Source organism: Zalophus californianus, chromosome 5 (genome assembly GCF_009762305.2).
Source record: "Zalophus californianus isolate mZalCal1 chromosome 5, mZalCal1.pri.v2, whole genome shotgun sequence".
NCBI classification, from domain to species: Eukaryota; Metazoa; Chordata; class Mammalia; order Carnivora; family Otariidae; genus Zalophus; species Zalophus californianus.
The window spans coordinates 136,095,679-136,112,210 of record NC_045599.1 but is presented as its reverse complement, the minus strand read 5'-3'; the positions used below and the strand labels follow the sequence as shown (position 1 = coordinate 136,112,210).

At 36.2% G+C, this 16,532-nt stretch overlaps 1 protein-coding gene and 1 pseudogene across 2 annotated transcripts in view; both read right to left on the bottom strand.

Moving 5' to 3' along the window:
• The window catches only part of CDH12 (cadherin 12), a 1,005,284-nt gene that overhangs the window by 887,189 nt on the left and 101,563 nt on the right, over positions 1-16,532 (bottom strand). The window lies entirely within an intron of this gene.
• On the bottom strand, positions 356-908 carry LOC113929032 (annotated as a pseudogene).

The window sequence follows — 16,532 nt, the reverse complement described above, 5'->3', positions numbered from 1 at the left end:
AAAATAATGAAGATGTCTATTATCATAAGTTTCTCTTACAGAGAGGTTCTAACCATAATCGATAACTTGTGATTGTTAGAATTATGGTGATATTTAAGCATTCAAAGCAAATGTCCAAATAAATTAATACCGTACTCAAATGGGTATTGTAAGCACTTCAATTATAACTGAAGTCTCATATAGAGTTCTTGTGGCTTCAAAATTTTTAGTCCTCTTACTCTTCAATAAGAGTGTTACAAAACAGGTGACTCAAGTAATTTATAATTCCTAGTGTTTCTAACTTTGCCTTGTAATGGAACAGAATCAATAATTTTTTTTTCTCTTTTTATTGTTATTTGCATTTATTCTGCAGAATTTACTCCCAGGCCATAAGTTTTTGTTTCTTCAGTTTCTTCTGGGATATCTTTTCCTTCTGTGCAACCTCCTCTTCTGGTTTAGGAACAATCTGCTCTTTTTCAGTAAGGATCATCTCAATGTGGCAGGGAGAGCTCATGTATGGGTTAATCCGACCACGAGCCCTGTACGTTCTACACTGCATCTTGGGGGCTTTGTTCACCTGGATGTGCTCAATGACCAGAGAATCAACATCTAAACCCTTAAGTTCAGCATTACTCTCTGCATTTTTAAGCATGTGCAGTGAAAATTCAGCACTCTTCTTGGGCCACCGACCCTGTGTCCAGCCCCACTGTTTGGCCTGGGCACACCTACCAACTCCACCATGGTAGCAACGGAATGGCACACACTGCTTCTGTAAAGTGACGTCTTTCAGATACTTGGTGGCTTTTCGGATATGAATACCCTTGATGGCCTGGGCAGTTTCACGTGTGTTCTTCAAGTGAACACGAAGATTTGAACCTCTTGATTTACATGATTTCGTAGTTTTCTGGGTCAAGCGAATAGTGAACCATTTTCAGAGGTCACCTCAGGCTGCTTAGGGGGAAGAGCTAGAATCAATAATTTCTTTTTTTTTTTAAGATTTTATTTATTTGACGGAGAGAGACACAGTGAGAGAGGGAACACAAGCAGGGGGAGTGGGAGAGGGAGAAGCAGGCTTCCCATGGAGCAGGGAGCCGGATGCGGGGCTTGATCCCAGGAACCTGGGACCATGACCTGAGCCGAAGGCAGAAGCTTAACAACTGAGCCACCCAGGTGCCCCTAGAATCAATAATTTCTTATTAATTATGGTTTTATTTTTCAAAATTAATTCAGTAAGAAAGTTGTAACAACCTGTGGCAGTAGGATATGTTCACATTTTCCAAATTCTTGTATTCTGGTAATTCAGAAGCATTTGTCTCCATCTAGATAAATTAGAAGAGAAGAACAGTTTCCCATAAAAAACACCCGCCTGCTATAATCACTTAGAGCAAAACTAATGAAATGCCAAAGTGAAGATCCTTGCCATTGGAATGGTTTAGGAGAAATAAATGCTTAAAACATTTTCAAGGAACAAACTATTTTTTAAATGTCCTCAAATAATATGTGTGTAAAGCTAAACCACAAGACATGAATAAAGATATTTTTTTTTAAGAAAATGGACAAACGTGCTGATGAGCATAAGTTCTATTTTCTCTATATAACCGGACAAATTGATTTCCAATGTCATGCTGTTTTAAGTGAAATATTGGAGCGAGTGCTCAGACACTTTCAGGGCTGGAAGCGGCTCTGTATGAAAGAAGATGATGGAATACATGAGACAAATGGTTAGACTGGATACAGCAAAGTGCTCCCAAAATATAGATAACACTGGCCGCACAGAAAATGAGCACCCAAGTGAAACATGTGTGAGACCCGAGTGGAGGCGGAAAAAAAAAAAAGCTCAAGATAAAGCAAGGCCTCATAACCTTGACCGGCTCAGTATAGAATAGTGTGTGAATGGAAATAAAGATGCATTTTGTTTTCCTTTGGACACTATTTCCAGACACTTAATGAAAGGCTTGGGCTATCTTTTATAATCCAAAGGGAGAAAAAGCACACTTTTAAGATCAAAGGCAACCTGTTTTTAGAATATATGGAAGACTCAATGGTGAGTATTATAGGTAGAGAAATGAAATTCTAGAGAAATATTAGTAGACACTACAGATATTTTAATGATGTAGTAAATTTTAATATTAAATTCACAGTCAATAGGTGCCTTCCACCAAACGTTTTCTCAAGAAATGCTGTTTCATTACACTGTGATGGGGATATAATATAAGAATGTAAGAAAACAAAAATAATCTCTCTCAAGGATTTAGTTTTTAGGGGAGCTTTGACTTCAGTTCATCAATTATGGATTGCCTTCATACAAGGTTCTATGTGCTTGAGCCACAGTATCTGGAATCCACTGGTTTGGGAGGCAGACACAAAGCGGTATTGTACAGAATGACTGTGGTGAAGGCATACCTGATATGGGAAAGCAAGGCAATTTACTGACTTGGGTTTTAAGCAGAACCCTTTTAAGACACTTGAGAGGAATAGTTAACAGTGCAGTATTTGGCTCTGGTGGGTGTGTTAGAGCAGACAACTGATACACTGGCATGTGAGCTGTAATTTGCTAGGAGGTTGGAAGTAGAGTCAGAAGCAAGAGCATAATCCAGGGCACAGAGGCATGAGGGCCTAGCACTTTCAGGTAATGCAGTTCAGTGAGAAACGCGTCTGAAGATCACATGAGAAACAAGACTGGAAAGGGACATATGGTGCTGATGTCAGAAAATTGCCTATTATTTTGAATCTCTTCAATTCACAGAATGCCTAATGAATGTTTTGCAAAGCTGGTGCAGGATTTTATGTTTTGATGAAGTGTAAAATAACATAATTGGAATATTAGATATTTTCCAAAGTTCTCTTTAGTTTAGAGTGAATGATTTAATGGTCTTAAAGATCCAAATGCTAAAATAGGGACCAGATTATAAAATGGAGGAAGAAATGTTACAGATTTACTACATAGAGACAAGATAATATATATGTTTAAGTTGATCAAATTGGTATTACTAGTATGAGCAGAGTACATCTAGTACCCCAGGAAATCCAACTGGGGAAGGCAAGGATTTTAAATATCTATTGTGTATGTCATACACATTTTTTTTACATATATTTAGGGTGATTACTTCATGAAACAAAAGGCAACATTGAATTCTGGTAGAGCATGAAAATGAGTACTGAGATATAGCCTCTCTACCTGACACTGGCTCAGAAATGCATACTTCTATCCTACCATATGTATGCATCCTACTACAAACAGTGCTTAATCATTATGTTATCTACCATTATTTTTGAGTTTCATAAACACTCACATATACTCACTTAAATACGCATGCAATTTCCCAATTCATAAGAATTATCAATTTCTCACTCTTTCATTCACCACATACTCCTTTTATGGAGTACTTAACCATTTTATGTCTTGGACATATCCCTCTGATAAACCTTCTTAACCTACTGCACACATTTTTCCTATGGGGAAAAATGTATGCTGTATTATAACTACATATTTAAATATTATAATAGATGTATTTAAGTTGTGGAAGCAACTTTTTTCTTCCTGCAGAGATTAGGAAAGCAACTATAGAAAAGCACTATTTAAACTGGGGGTGGAACATGGAGAACCACAGGCGCTAACACTGAAAACGAGAACTGTGTTCAAATTATCGAGGGTCCTCAATACCATGTAAAGGAAATTGGGCTTTGTACTATGGAAAATTCCAAGCCATTGGAAGTCTTTAAACTGTGGCTATAACTTTATCTATTTTCTCCATCACAAAGGTAATTGGATTAGGTAGCTAAGATCAATGGGCAGAGAATCCAATTAGAAAAACAAGGCGGTAGTCCAGATAAGAGGATATGGTAACCTAATTAAGGCAAGAACAATGGGATAAAACTAAAGGATTAAAAAAAAAATAGGGATGCCTGGCTGGCTCAGTCAGTGGAGTGCGCTACTCTTGATCTCAGGGGTTGTAAGTTCGAGCCCCATGTTGGGTGCAGAGGTTACTTAAAAACAGAATCTTAAAAAAAAAAAAAAAAAACAAGCCACAAGGTGTGGTAATGGGGATACAGAAAAGAGCCAACATCCAAATAGGTATTTCTAGGTCAGAATGAGAAGGAATTCATGACTAATCTATCTAGGGCAGTTTAAGAGATGAAATAATGTTAAATATACTAGAGTGTCCAATCAGGGATACTGATGATACTGTTAAAGTAGAGAATTCAGGGTGAGAATTCGATTGGGAAAGTATGGGAAGAAAGAATTAGGTTTCCAAAAAAACAATAGTGAAGTACCTGCAAGATGTGAAGGTAAACATTTGACACCTGGATGGATAGGACACCTTGCAGCACAGAAGAAAGGTCTCAACTGAGTATATACAAAAAGGGTAGTTAACATTTAGTTGATATTTAATGTTAGGAAAATATATACTCAAAAAAAAGTAGGAAGAGAAAACATGGAGATAGGCTTATAACTCTGAAATAAAAACTAAACATTTAAAATAAACCTTTCGGGGTGCCTGAGTGACTCAGTCAGTTAAGTGTCTGCCTTCCGCTCATGTCATGATCCCGGGGTCCTGGGTTCAAGTCCCACGTTGGGCTCCCTGCTCACTGGGGGTCTGCTTCTCCCTCTCTGTCTGTCCCGTTACTTGTGCACACTCTCTCTCTTTCTCCCTATCTCTCTCAAATAAATAAAATATTTTATTATTTTTTTAAGATTTTATTCATTTATTTGTCAGAGAAAGAGAGAGCACAAGCAGGGGGAGCGGCAGGCAGAGGGAGAGGCAGACTCTCCACAGAGCAGGGAGCCCGATGTGGGACTCGATCCCAGGACCCTGGGATCATGACCTGAGCCAAAGGCAGACGCTCAACTGACTGAGCCACTCAGGCCCCCCTAAATAAAATATTTTAATAAAATAAAATAACCTTGAATTTCAGAAAGTTGGGATAATAAATGACTTGAGGTGCTGAGAATAGTTAATGTATTAAAATTGGAGAAGGAAGTAGAGACAAATGGTTTAATTTGCAGAAAATGGAAAATTTGGGTCATAGCTCAAAGAGGAAGTAAGAGAGAAGGAAATATAATTTCTTGAAGATAGCACTCATCTAAGAATGTTTGTAAGATAGATCAAGAGAGCCTCATGGTCCCCTTTTGAGAATATTTGAGTGGCATGGAAATTCACAAAGATAAAATCATTACATCATGACTAAGATGTATAAAGTCTTCAAAGTAATTTATTTTTATGGGGCACCTGGGTGGCTCAGATGGTTAAGCATCTGCCTTCGTTAGGCTCAGGTCATGATCCCAGGGTCCTGGGATCAAGTCCCGCATCGGGCTCCCTGCTCCTTGGGAGCCTGCTTCTCCCTCTGCTTCTCTCTCTCTCTCTCTCTCTCTCTCTCTCCCTCTGTCTCTAATGAATAAATTAAAAAAAAAAATCTTTAAAAAAAAAGTAATTTATTTTTGTCTCCCCAGAACACATGGTCTCAGTTGGTCTCTTTTTGTCATGTCAACATACTGCTAGGAGTCTTTCATATTCACGGTTATTTTCACATATTAAGTTAACTAATATCACTTCTCTAAATGTCATATAAATTGTTATTTTATAGATAAACAGTTAGCTGTTACCTCTGGAAGATTTATAATCATTCTTAAAATAGAACAGAACAATAGCATAGAATATTAATGTTTCCTATACCCATCTGGAAGGTGTTTGCAAGCAGTTTCACTTGATCATTCAAATGTATCTGCTGCACAACCGGTGTCCTGTGCTCACTGATAATTCTGAAGTTATTTGGTTTGTGTATGTTGCCAGCTAGCAAAACACAACCAGTAATCTTATGACACTTCCCAGTAATATTTTGGTCATATTTTATTCAAAACACTTATGATAAGATACTACTATACACAGTTACTGTTTATGGGATAATAAAGTGTCATTATACGTACATAAACATTTCATAACCACTGCTCCAAGACTATTGGTACATAGACATCCACTTGCACAGTTTTCTCTACACTGCTGGCCGGCAGATGCTAGACTCTCTTTTTTTGGAAAAGCGATCAGCTACAAGACTAAACCAAGTCAGCTCACAGATGCTGTATAGTTTAAGTTAATTGTTATCATTTCCACTTAGAGATGTTCAAAAGAAAAAGCAGCAAACCTACTACTAGCTATTAAAAACTAAATGTATTATATTACAGCAACAGCTGCTATTTATTTTGTTGTGGCTGCACGGCAGGTATAATTAATATTGTTTTAGGCATAAATTTATAAAATTTTCTCCATGGGTAGTCCCATTAGAGAAAATGTTTTCAGTCAAATACCCATGGAGATTCTTCTAATATTTGTTAATATAGAACATTACAGGGAAAAAAATAAACAACGTACCATGTACTAAATTAATTAACAGTAGAGTGACTTCAATAATTAGGCTTCCAAAGAAACCAAAAAGTATAAAAGCTGTATTAACAATGATTTTCATGAAACATTATGCCTTTTTCTTCTGTATTTCTTTCTCAAATCTAGTGGTATTGTAAACATGAGAATTTCCACATGTATTGTTTATTAAGCTATGCCTGCTCTTTGTTTTAGGTCTTAGGGATGCAGGAGTAAAGAAAACAGACAAGGTGTCTCTCCTGGAGAGCACATTTTCCTGAAGGAGACAGACAAGGACAACAATAAACACCCAAACACCTAAACACATAATGATTTTGTATAGTGTTAATTTCTGTAGAGAAGATAAACAAAGAAGTTAATATGGATGGATACAGAGGGAGGCAGCCTGAGCTACAATAAAATAGGCATCAAGTATCTCATGAAGAGGTGATGTTTTGGCAAAGATCAGAATGACAACAAAGAGCCAGGTGTGTTAAGACCTCGTACATTCAGGCAGAATAAATATCAATTACAAAGACTCTGAGATATGAACAAGCTTGATACATTCAAGGAAGAGAAAGAAATTCAATGGGTTGAATATATGGAGTGAAGGAATAAGGTACGAGATGAGTTGGTGAAATAAAGAGAAGATCCCATTGAGTCTTATGGGCCTTTGTGAGGAGTCTGGATTTTATTAATGCAAAACAAAACCATTAGGACATTTGCATCAGGGAGATGACCTAATATGCTGCAAAAGAAAAATAAATATTTTTTGACATTATGTGCTGAGAAATTGGAAGTAGATGAAGTATAGAAGCCAATTGCTATGAGAAGCATAATGCAGAGTACAGGAGTAAAATTGAAACAGAAGGAGTAGAAAGAGAAATAGCTGAAATATATATTTTTGTAGTTGAACAGGAGATAAGTACCCTGTATTAATTCTCTTTCTGTCCTCTAAATTTTAACTCTAAGAAATATTAGCAAAATTCATTTTGCTAACAAAAGACCAGAGAAATCAAAGGCCCTATTATCTAACTTGAATCCTGTTTGTTGCAATTATTATGCCTATTTTCTCATTTTTTCCTCTTAACGAAAAGGAGGAACAGCTGTTTACCATCATCCATACATTCTTTTTATAAACTTCAAGTATATTATTAAGCAGTCCTTAGGCTTGTGAGGCCTAATTCAAACATAATCATCCAGATTGACTATTTAAGGTCAAAAGCACTGAATACGACTTGGTAATCTCAATGACAGAAATAACCTAGCAACCATCCATTACCACACCGAAATAGTGAAAACTATCTAATGGAAGCAACTGAATCAGTAAAAAAAAAAAAAAAAAAAAAAAAAAAAAAAAAAAAAACAGCAAACGATGTGAATATTTTTAGATATTTGACTAATAAAGCCATCACACGGTGCACCAGTCAACAAGAGGGGGTGTCCGTGTGTTTGCTAAGTGAATATTTGTTGTAGATTGTTCTAGAAACTAGAATAACTACTGAAAACAGTGTCTCTGGAATCACAGAGATTACACACTAGATGGGGGCTTAGACAAGTCAATAGCCAAGAACAGCACAGAATGGTGAGTAATCCAGATGGTGGGCCAAACAAGGATTCTGGAATCCAGGTGGTAGGGGTCTCAGTTGAGCCCTGAAGAGGGGAATCATCAGGGCTTGAGGAGAGAGGGAGGACACAGAGGTGGAGGGCCGTGGGTCACAGCAGCTGCACAAGCCTGCCCGCCATGTGCAAAATGGCTGCGAGGAGAGAAGACGGAAAAGTCAAAGACACTGATTAGGAATTTGTAGTGGTAAGTTATATATCTACATGGATATTTAAATCTTGTCCTCCTACTTGAGACCCTCTAATATTAGCTGCAGAGAAGCAGGAGGTTAAACAGGGCCCAGAGGACTCCTCTCTATGTTATGAATATAAATACCCCGAGCCTGTTTTGGATAGAGGATAATCTCTATCAGAGACCTTGAGGTGTGATGGTAGACCTGTCTGGAAGAACAAGCAAATTGGAATCTAAGGTACATATTTGCACTGTTTTCTAGTGTCTTTTGTGTTATATGTTCCTTATAATCAGTTAGTTATACCCATTCCACTTCTATGGTTACTAGTTTCAGTCACAAAATATTTAATGTGTGACAAATTTAAAATCAAAGCTCCCCAGTACAGCTTTTTATTAACATTTCATCATAGATACTTATTCATCCCATTATTACATTTACTAGTTTTTATTCAAAATCTGATGTATGTTTGGGAACACTGGTGTTTTTCTATGTTAGTTCCCTATAACTGATAGGTTGCAGAGTACTTATCAGCTGTAAATTAATTGTTCAACTGTATGAGGCTAATACATGAAGATTATGATAAATTCTGAGGTTTTCAGCAAATTCTAAGTGAGCTACGGTTTAAGTTTTGTACTATAATAATATTCTTTTCCAATCTTTAACTTTTTTAAAACAATGAGCAAAAAGAAAGCATACTTATGCTGAGAGGTTGAAAAGTGTGTGAAGAAATACAACATTATATATCTGAAACAATATCAAGAACATCTAATTTGCAAATATAGACATAATTCTTAATTCATCGTTATTAATGTGGTCAAGTAGGTTAACCTCTCGATCTCTGCTTCTCCATTTGTAATTTGGAAAAATAATAGTACCAACTTAGTACTGTTTTATCTATAAATGAAAGGTGCTGAAGGAATTTCCTTTTATGAAGAAAGGGGCGGTAAATACTTTATTCCATTATAATTCCAACATATACACTGTATCTTATTATTAATAGTAGTTATTTTATTTTGCCATTATGCAATTTGTAAAAAAAAAAAAATACTGGCTTCAGATACAATATCCAAGACTTTTTAGTCATATTATTGTTTGAAGTTAAAAAAATAAAACCTTCAAAATTCTCTTTTGATTGATAAATTGAAGACATGCATTGAATGTACTTTTCCTGGGACTTTGATATACTTGATCAAGTTAAGGACTTTATAATGCGGTGATTATCTTAAATTATCTGGTTGAACCAATCTAATCACAAGGGCCTTAAAAGTGGAACAGTGAGGCAGAAAAAGAAAGCCAGAGAAAAAGATGTAAGGAAGAGAAAAGCCAGAGAAAACGTCCCCCCTTCAGTGGGACTGAAGCATGAAAGATTTCTGTCTTGGAAGATGAAAGAAGAGGGCCATGAGCCCAGGAATGCGAAAGGCCTCTATGAGCTGGAAAGGCAAGAAAATATTCATCCTTTGAACCCCCAGAAGGAAAACAGCCCTGCCAACACCTTAGTTTTCACCCAGTGAGACTCACGGCAACCTTTTAACCTGCAGAACTACAAAAATATATAATTTGCAATGGTTTAGCTACTAAATTTATGGTAATTTGTTACAGTAGCAAATAGAAAAGTAATATGAGCACGAAAGAAGAACATGAATTATTGAAATAGTAACCTTTAAGGCACACTTCAAATTAACAAAATAAATGACCCAATTATGGTAGTCTTCTTTATAATTAAAAAAATAGTAAGAGGAGAAATCAGGACTAAATACTTTCATAAAATATGTAAAAGAGGGGCGCCTGGGTGGCTCAGTTGGTTAAGCGACTGCCTTCAGCTCAGGTCATGATCCTGGAGTCCCGGGATCGAGTCCCACATCGGGCTCCCTGCTCAGCAGGGAGTCTGCTTCTCCCTCTGACCCTCTTCCCTCTCGTGCTTTCTATCTCTCATTCTCTCTCTCTCTCTCAAATAAACAAATAAAATCTTAAAAAAAAGAGCTTTTGTTTAAAAAATATGTAAAAGAATTTCTTTCTTAATCAAATATTTTCTTTCTCAGTAATACTCTCACATGGTAAAAGGACAAAGACTATAGCAATGTTATGATTCTATCATCAGAATAATTACAAATATTTCATAAGAATGTTATATTTTAAACTAGAAAATTTAAACATGATATTTTATGATTAAAAGGTAAAGTTAAAAATAGAACTACCTTAAAATCCAACAATCACACTATTATTTACCCAAAGAATACAAGAATACTAATTCAAATGAATACAAGCACCTCTATGTTTATAGTAGCATTATTTACAATAGCCATGATATGGAAGCAGCCCAAGTATCCAATGACTGATGAACGGATAAAGAAGATGTGATACACACACACACACACACACACACACACACACACACACACACACACAGCACAATGGAATATTATTCAGCCATAAAAAAGAATGCAACCGTGCCATTTGCAATGGCATGGATGGAGCTAGAGAGTATAATGGCTAAGTGTAATAAGTTGATCAGAGAAAGACAAATATTATTTGATTTCACTCATATGTGGAATTTAAGGAAACAAAAACAAACAAGAAAAGGGAAAAGATAAGAGAGAGAGGGGGAGAGACAGACAGAAAGGCAGACAGATAGACAAATCAAGAAACAGATTCTTAATTAGAACAAACTGATGGTTACCAGAAGGGAGGTGGGCGGGGAGGATTGGCTAAAATAGGTGACGGGAATTAAAAAAAAAATGATTTCATAGCATAGTGCCATGAAAAAAAAGATTTGAAACAGAATAAATTATAGAGTAACATTTTTATTTGGGTATGAAGTATAGTTTTCCAGATATTGGAAAGAAGCTTTCTGCTATAGAGTCATCCCAATTTAGTGAATCTGAGTGATGTTGGGCATTCTGTGTTCTTGATCCAGTTTGTATGAGGGAAGTCATATCCTCAAGTTATTGAGTGTGGGGTGGAAAGCAGCTGGGGGGCAGAAAGTAAAATGAATCCCAGTGTTGCTAATGCTGCTTCTCCCTCTCTGCCCCCGAGTCTGACAGCTTCAAACTACATCGGTCATCCTGGCATGATTTGCTCAGAAGACCAAAATCACAAAGACACTGTCCTCCTCTTCTCAGTGCTAATTATCTAACTTTATTAAACCAATGTAACTTGATAGACATGTGCCCTATGGAATAGAAGACTTGTGAAAAATAAGCAACTGTTACTTCTAGGTGGTTTCAATTTATTAACCAGTTATAATCAAGGGATATGTTTTTATATGATTAAAAGTGGTATAAATGTCGGGTGCCTGGGTGGCTCAGTTGGTTAAGCGACTGCCTTCGGCTCAGGTCATGATCCCGGAGTCCCAGGATCGAGTCCCACATCGGGCTCCCTGCTCGGCAGGGAGTCTGCTCCTCCCTCTGACCCTCTTCCCTCTCGTGCTCTCTATCTCTCATTCTCTCTCTCTCAAATAAATAAATAAAATCTTTAAAAAAAAATAAAAAAAATAAAAGTGGTATAAATGAAATTAATGAGTGAAATTTGAAAAATTGGCCATCATATATTCCTACAGCAACCAATGATAGATTCCTATAGCTACAAATCTTGTATTTCTGTAGCTAGAATTGATTCCACTGCAAAACTCTACATTTTACCCCACAACTGCCACACTGAAGAGCAACTAATCTGTTCTTATTTTCCTGTCTCCATAATCAGGTTACTTTGAAGACAGAGCTATCAATTTTCTTTGCTCCAGAAATAAACAAAGTCCGGGGTACATATGGAAATATAAATTTCCCCAAACAATACTACTTTGAAGAAAAGCTAACAAACACTTACTCCACATCTGTTTTCAGGACAGTGCCCCAATTTGCAAGGAGGTATAAACGCAAATTTTACCATCCTCTGAATCATGGCTATCTTAAAAAAAAAAATCCCAGTGTAATCCAATCCTTTTTATTCCAAATATATACAGATCCAGTTAAAATAAAATTTAAAAAAATAAAGCCAATATACATTAATTTATGCAATAAACCACTTTTGTTAGAAACATTTTTTTAATTCAGAGCATTGTTGATATTGTTCCCCTTTTGTATCAAACATAGGATACTCTCAAAGTTTATATATACAGTTTAAAGATTTTACTTACTTACTTATTTATTTGTCAGAGAGAGAGAGAGAGCACAAGCAGGGGGAGCAGCAAGCAGAGGGAGAAGCATGCTCCCCGCTAAGCAGGGAGTCCGATGCAAAACTTGATCCCAGGACCTCATGACCTGAGCTGAAGGCTGATGCATAACTGACTGAGCCACCCATGAGTCCCCCAAGGTTTATATTTTTCAAACTGTGATTATCCATATGTATAGGAAATTCAGTAAGATTATATTTCTAAGGTATTAAGTTTTTTGTTTTTGGGTTTTTTTTTACTTTCATTTTTGGGGTATATACTTGTTCATATGTAGCCCACAAACATTATCAAAGAGGATAACATTCATTTAATTTGCTCTAAATTGTTACGCTCCATCTTTGGATAAGCAAGTTAGAACTGCAAGAAAGGATACAAGGTTTATCTATGAGGTAATAGTACATCTTTGTTTTCATTAGAATTGTAGTTCTTTTTTTTTAAGATTTTATTTATTTATTTGACAGAGACACAGTGAGAGAGGGAACACAAGCAGGGGGAGTGGGAGAGGGAGAAGCAGGCTTCCCGTGGAGCAGGGAGCCCAACATGGGGCTCGATCCCAGGACCCTGGGATCATGCCCTGCTTAACCAACTGAGCCACCCAGGGGCCCCTAGAATTGTAATTCTTGAACTAAATAATTCCACTAATGCTTCCTTAAAAAAACTGGATGCTGATCTGAAAAATCCCTTAATTTAAAATGACAGATTTTTAAGTACCCTGAAATAATGGGTCCTGACTGTCTTACTTCCTTGTGTACTACTCAAAGCTCCTAACAGAATTTTCACACATGTTCAGTGGTTTAGACATGTTTCTTAAAAGAATAAGCACATGTTAAAATAGCAAATAGTGATTAAAACACTATTATGTGTATAGTAATAACACTATTACACATTATATTTGTAACATTCAAGGAGGCATACATTCTCTTTAGAAACCTACATTTGGTTATAAGGAATGACACATTGAAGTCAACTTTTGGAATAAAGAATATTTGAAAAGATAAATATAATAATAAGTTAATTCTCTATTCCATTCCTTATGTCTTCCTATGCTTATTTTATCTTATCTAAAATATTATTTTCAACATCTTTTAATATGTAAAAATATTTCACAGGACTTATTTTGTTATCCAAATCATTATTTATATTCCATATTAAATTTTAACTCTTATGAGGATACTTAATATATAAAATGTGAAATCATGAGAAATATAAAGAAAACTCAGGCCATTATGAAGTTTTTCAACTTGTTGATTCTAATTGATCCTTTTTTTTTATTTTTTTCATTTCCTACGGATGCTATCTGCTCTCTGATATCCATCCTCTGCTCCATCAAAATGGGCATTTAGCTGGGCAGCAGCACGTGGCTAATGGCTGGTGAATGGTATATGAACAAAGGTGATATGTACAAGATTAGGGTCCAGCTCTTAAAAGCAAGAAAGCACGCCGCCTGCCTTCCTGGAGGTAATATTCCCACATGTAACTTTTCTCCTCCTTGCAGATGTGAAGGTAGGATCTGGACTCGTAGATAATAGCTGCCCTGAAGATGGCACACTTATCAGCCCTGCAACACACTCTTCTGAACTGCTATACCAAAGATTATATTTACACTGTTGATACCTTCAAACTGGACACATGTCAGTAAGTATTTATCTTGCTTAACTGTTTTGGTTTTTTTTGTTGCTGTTGTTACAGCAGCTTAGAATTTATATCAACTATTTCCTTAGTGACGAAAACATAACCCATGGTGTTCAGGATTAGACTGTTTTGCATCAAGGTAATATTGCTTCATTTTTTTTTTTTTTTTTTTAAAGATTTTATTTATTTATTTGAGAGAGAGAGAATGAGAGATAGAGAGCACGAGAGGGAGGAGGGTCAGAGGGAGAAGCAGACTCCCTGCCGAGCAGGGAGCCCGACGTGGGACTCGATCCCGGGACTCCAGGATCATGACCTGAGCTGAAGGCAGTCGCTTAACCGACTGAGCCACCCAGGCACCCCTTGCTTCATTTTTTGATAGAAATTCGTAATGGTTAGTTACATATAGTATAAAAAAATGTGACTATTATTTTCTTATTAGCTATTTTCCTATGTTCAGGTATAAATTCTATAATACCTATTCCTTCATTAAAAATAATAATATACATGGATCCACTTCCATTATCTTTCTTTCCAGTACTTCACGTCTTTTTAAAGCATACGATTTTGAACAATTGACTACTAAAATGTGTAATTCATTTGTAAGTTTTCCAATAATCCTTAGTGACCTTGGATTTTCAGCTTTGTCAACTTCTCAATAACCACTTATAAAAGTTAGAAGAAAGAATTGGTCCCTCATGAAATCCCTTAAATGGAGTAAATTTTAAAATCCTTTCATGCATTACGTGCCAATCACTATGGCTAATCCCATTCAAGCTCGGTAATTAGTATCCCATGGTAGGGATTCCCACCTGTACTGTGTTGTACAACATCACAGAATGGGGAGGGCTATAAGAAAGAAAGGCTCCCAGCAGACCTATACGTGAGAGAATGTGTGAATCAATTTTAATTAATTCTGCCTCTTTAAATCTGTCTGCTCTTTAGGAGAGATTGCTATCTGCCTCAGACACTCTGGCAAGATAATTAACAGAACTACTGTGGGAGACTGATAGCACAGGCAGCAGCTGATACCTGTGGCAGGAATGCCCCATCATCCAAGTGCCATTGAACTGTAAAGGTAAAGGGCATGCCGTGCAGTGCAACGTTAATTTTACTAAATAAGCGCGTTATTTATAACATCCATTATAGACTTTTATTTATCTAGCATGTAACCGAAATAAAGAAGATTGTTTCTAAAACACTTCAAACTGTTCTGGCAAGTATCTCAGACGTTCTGACAAAATATCTTTAAATAAGATCGCCCACAATCCCTATGAGTAGCCACAATAGTGTACATGGACCCCTGAATCCCACCACACAGAAAATCAATAAAACAAAAATTATTCCTGAATGAAAAAATAGAAAGTTGTGAATTATAAAAGTAAACATGAAACATTACATTAAGCTCTCTAACATCCGTTTAATGTATAGTTGTTTTTGTTTCTTGCTAGAACCTGATATTTTCCTGTTTTCCTACAAAAATAATAATCCCCTTATTAGGTAGAATTAAGTAGTATTAGCCAAGCAGAGTAAACTTTTTTTTTGCTTTAACAATAGAATTTGACATCACCTTTTCCAGTTGCAAAGATTTGCTCATCCATTCAATGACTGAATTTCATAGTCACAAGAGCCTGATATTTATTTCCTGACTTATTTACTTATAGTGGTCAATGGAAGGGCTACACAATTGTATATTAAATGACTATGATAAAGGTAGCTTCAAATAATCATCTCTATATTCAGTGCTTCAGTCACTACTTACTGAGAAATCTATTATAGTCTAGTTTGTCTCAAATGTTCATTTCCATCATCATTCCATCAGACATCCTTTGAGGAGTCTAATACTTAAGTATGTATTCTGTATTTTTAATATCCATTAAGGAAATAACAGGATTTTATTTTATTTTTATTTTTTTATTTTTATTTCAATTCAATTAACATGTATTATTGCTTTCAGAGGTAGAGATCAGTGATTCATCAAACCTATATAATACCCAGTACTCATTACAACACGTGCCCTCCTTAATGCCCATCACCCAGTTACCCCATCCCCCCACCCATCTCTCCTCCAGCAAATCCCAGTTTGTTTCCTATGCTTAAGAGTCTCTTATGGTTTGTCTCCCTTTCTGATTTTTATCCCCCTATCTTCCCCTATGATCCTCTGTTTTGCTTCTTAAATTCTACAAATCAGTTGAGATCATATGATAATTGTCTTTCTCTGATTGACTTATTTCGCTTAGCATTAACACCCTATGACTCAGCAATTGCACTACTGGGTATTTACCCCAAAGATACAAATGTAGTGTTTACAGCAGCAATGTCCACAATAGCTAAACTATGGAAAGAGCCCAGATGTCCATCGACAGATGAACAAAGAAGATGTATATATACAAGAGAATACTTACTCAGCAATCAAAAAAATGAAATCTTGCCATTTGCAACAACGTGGAAATAATAGGATTTTAAAATTGAGTAAGATCTTGGCCAAGATACCATAAGGAAGGTGAGTAAACTCAGACTCAGAGATGTTAAAAGACTTACTAAATCTTACAGTTAGGATGGAATGGAATCAGAACTGGCAACCTGGAATTCTGACTTGTGACC